The following is a 4,801-nucleotide window of genomic DNA, read 5'->3' as shown; positions in this document are numbered from 1 at the left end:
AAGTGTCACCTGTTGGAGGTTCCCACCTCCTTCAATCCTTAAAAGTTATACAACTGGTACTGGCAGACTTTCTTAAATCATTAGCAGTAATCCGAGCCATAGCACAACCTTGTAGTCTGACCACTGATCTCCATTGTTGAAAATATCATTACAATGATGCCTCCATACCCACCAAAGACCCGCCCCTACAATTGCCTCATTACCCGGCATGATCTTTCGAATCCAAAATTCTAAAGGAGTACCTTCAAATGAATCAATGAGCAAAGGATCCAACATTTGCCAAATGCATCTTGATTTCACCACACAATCCCTAAGATAATGCTCCATTGTTTCTAGATCTCCATTGCATCTCGAACATCTGCTCGAATAAGTTAAATGACGCTTGAACCAGAAGGTATTTGTTGGAAGTGCATTTTGTAAACCCAGCCACATCATCATCTTTATCTTCTCTAGCAAATTAGAGCACCAAATCCACCCACTGTTGCTATTTCAATCGAATTTACTTTCCTCGTCAGGAGCTAATGATAACCTTCTCGAGAACTATAGGCTTTTAGCGATGCAGGCCACCAGATCCATCCGGACTCCGATTCTGACATTAGAGGAGGCCCAAGGTTATGAAGAAACTGTTTGACCTCATGAAAAATTGGCGTTGCAAGCTTATCCCCCTCTCAAGTACCATTACTCCACAAATCCGCAAGAGAAAAATTTGTTTTATATATGTGAATATAAGACATAAACTCACAAAGTTTGCGAAGAGGATTCCACTCATCATACCAAATCGATTGTTGCATATTTCTCACATTTTATCGAAATCCTTCTTTTAAGATATCATAAACCTTTAGAATATTCCTCCAAGTAGTTGAGGCATTGTGACAACAAATGCTGCCCATGTCCTTGGAGTTCTAGAGGTATTTGTGAGTGAGAACCTGCACACCGACAATTTGTTTGTATTATTCAGACAATCGCAAACCAGCTTGCCAAGCAGAGCCATGTTCGCAGAGAGTATCTATAACACCCAAGCCACCTGCCTTTTTAGGAGTTATAGCAATGTCCCACTTGACCAAAGGCAACCCTCTCCCATTTGCTTGAACTTTCCATAAGAACTGACACATTAAAGAATTAATCTTGTCACACGCATACTTAGGAAGAAGGAAAACTTGCATATTGTAAACCGGAATAGAAGCCATCACCGCATTCACAAGACAAAGTCTGCCCGCCATATTAAACAAGCACCCCTTCCAACTAGCAAGCTTTTTCTGAATCTTGTCAATGACCTCTTGTGCCATCTTCCTAGAAGCTCTATCATGACCAATATTAACTCTCAAATATCTTCCCAGATCTTGGCAAAATCGGATACTAGAGACCCCTGGAAGCACATTTTTTCTTCTCGCTGAAATATTCTTGGAACATTGAGCCTTAGATTTATGGATATTCACCTTCAGCTGCGACGCTTGAGTAAACATATCCAAAATCTTCATAACCTCTGTCACCTATTGAGTTTTTGTGGCTTTACAGAAAAGTAATAATCATCAGCAAACATCAAGTGAAAAATTTTTTGGCCATGTCTAGAAACAGATACTGGGATCCACGATCCTTGAGAGACTTTATACGATATAAGATAAAAAAGATTCTCCATACAAAGCACAAAAAGATAAGGGGGCATGGGATCCCCCTATCTCAGCCCTTTATGGGTTTAAAGTTTTGAAGCCTATTACCATTCCACAGGATAGACAAAGAGGATGAAGTCACACAAGTCATGATAAGATTAATAGTAGCCACACAAAAAAACCAAATTTGATCAAGGAAGTTTTAAGGAATCGCCATTCTACCTTGTCATAAGTTTTTTCAAGATCAATCTTAAATGCCATAGAACCCTTCTTCGACTTGGTGTTTCTCATGAAATACATTATTTCTTGTGCAATTATTATATTTTCTGTTGTTTCTCTCCCTGAAATACAACCACCCTGAAACGGTCCAATAATCTCAGAAAGGAAATGATGAAACCTATTAACAAGCACTTTCGTAATAATTTTGTAAATAACATTACATAAATTAATAAGACAAAAATCTTTTAGGTAAGACAAAGCTGCAACTTTAGAGATTAAAACAATGAATTGTCAAAAACAGCCGCACTAATATTCTCACTTGCAAAGGCTTTATTCACTAAGCCCCCACACATCATTGCTAAAAGAGTCCCAAATTATCTTGATATATAATACAAGTGAATCAAATTAATTTTTGATACAACAAACATTTATTACTTATAAATATAAAATAAGATAATTTTAGATTATTTTAAACTAAATTTTCTATCACTTCCAAACATTTTTGCGAAACTATTTTAACTTATTAACAAAATTCAAAATGGCTTACGCATATACTTTATATTTGCAAAAGAGCCAAATGAGCATTTAAACCAATAAAATTTAGGATTAATCTCTACATACAAGTGATTCTGCTATACAAGTCTTACAAGTCCTCTAATTGATATTACGCTCAAACGCATTTCTAACAGATTTTTAATTTTTAAAAGAATTTCGTTTTCTTTTTCGAATTTCTTGCCTTCTCTTTCTCCTTCTTCATTTACGTGCTTTTTTCTCTGTTTTCTTTCTTCATTATTCTCGACTTCCCTTGTTTTTTGACATCAAACTCTGAAATCGTTTTTGAAGTGTTTCATCTTCATCATCGTGTTTCTCCTCGTTTTTCTTTTGATTTTGCAACATTATGTATTTTTTTCTTCTTTGTTTGATTTTTTTCTCCCAAAAAGAATTATAAGAATATGAAATAAGAAAATGAAGAAGAAGAAGAAGCAGCAGAATATGAGGAGAAGAAAGAGAAAGAGTTCTGAATTATGCATAAGATGTACTTCAACGAATTTTGGATGTATTTCTGTAATCCTTTGGGTGTATTTCTGTAATCCTTTGGGTGTATTTCTGAAGTTCCATTATCTTCAAAACGATTTCAAAACTTGATTTCAAAAACCATGAAAATCGAAAAAAAAACGAAGCAAGAATACCACGCAACTAAAACAATGAATAAAAAGGCGAAGAGAGAACGCACGCAGGAGATCGAACAAAGTTGGCAATAAACTAATTTTCATGGAAGAAGAAGAAGAGTCGTTCATAATGCATAGTGAGTAGCGCGCTTTGGAAACAGGAAGTGGTTGAATAACGTGCGTATATTTACTCTTGAATGTGAGAGTGATGCGCGTATATTTTGTTGGACTTGTGCCAACTTATAAGACTTGTAAGTCAAAGACACTTGTATATGTTACAGGCCTCTAAAACTTATTTCACATCTCTCCCTCTAAACACATCTTTATTATGTAAATATTAAATAGAATTACTACAAACTGCCCAATAATAAATAAATTAAATAATGGATTAGTTCGCGTAGTAAAATTGTATATATACACATAACATATAAAGGACAAATAACCTTAGATTTTAATATATCCTAAATGTCCCAAACCAAAAAATGCAACATCAAAGTTCCAAACTATATTTTTATATAAGTCGAATTCAGTGAATTTAATTTAGTGAAACACGTAGTAAATCGAATCAAATTGATTCGAATTAATTGAAAAAAAGAACTTGAATGAAAATCTAAGCTAGTCAATTCGAATTACGTGAATGGTAAAGAAATACATAAATCGAATTTAATAAATTTAATTTTTAAATACGTGTAAATCGAAGTAACAAGACTTGATTTAGCCAACTGTCTTCATCATTAACGTAAATCGAAACCATTTAATTCGATTTAATAGTTTTGTAAATCAAATTTCCTTATTTCGATTTATATGCACTTGTTGTCGAATGTAATTCACCTAATCTGCATGCATAGAGGAGGATCCGAATAGTCTGTATCGATTAGATGGAATCGCACATATTGAGTAGAAATAGTGATAATGAGTTAAAATAGTGATAATGAGTAGAAATAGTATCATTTATATAAGTACTTAAAATAAAAAGAATAAGTTAAAAGTATAATTTAGACTTTAAAATAAGTTAAAGAATATTTATACATAATTGCATAATGATTAATTTAGTATTTAATTTTTGATATATATATAATATTTTTACTAAGTTAAAATTTTTATTTTTTATTTTTAATACTTTTGAGTTTTTATTATTATAAATTTTTGGTATTTTGTGTACTCCTTGTCTTAGAGATTTTTTATATTCTTGTACTATTAGTACTCATATCTTTAATAAAAAATATTATATATACATTAAAAATTAAAAAGAGTACTAGGAGAGTATGTTAAGTGATTAAGTCTTTAAGAAGATGGGTATAATATATTTTTATTTCTCTCTTTTATAAAAATATTTATACAAATTATTAATTTGTTCTTATTAAAATTAAAGATTTAATATAACTTTATATATTAATAAATATATAAATTTATTTAATTTTTATATATGTATATTTGTTATAATATTTTTAAAATTAAAAAATTATTTAATAAAATATAATTATTATTAGTTGTACTTTTTGAAAATTATTTTTACTTTAGTTTATCAAAAATAAACAAATGCTAAAAATTATTTAAAAATATTTTTTTGAAAATTAATTTAATAAATTTTAAATGAATGAAATTCGATTTGTATATATAACAATAATAAGCATAAATCTAAATCTGTTTCAATTTACGGTGATGATGAAAACAGTTGGCTAAATCGAATCTTGTTACTTTGATATCAAATTTGTTTTTCAATTAATTTGAATCAATTTGATTCTATTTACTACGTGTTTCACTAAATCAAATTCACTGAATTCGATTTATATAGAAATGTATTTG

The sequence above is a fragment of the Arachis hypogaea genome, chromosome 1 (genome assembly GCF_003086295.3).
Source record: "Arachis hypogaea cultivar Tifrunner chromosome 1, arahy.Tifrunner.gnm2.J5K5, whole genome shotgun sequence".
NCBI classification, from domain to species: domain Eukaryota; kingdom Viridiplantae; phylum Streptophyta; class Magnoliopsida; order Fabales; family Fabaceae; genus Arachis; species Arachis hypogaea.
Note: the sequence above shows the minus strand (reverse complement) of the source record.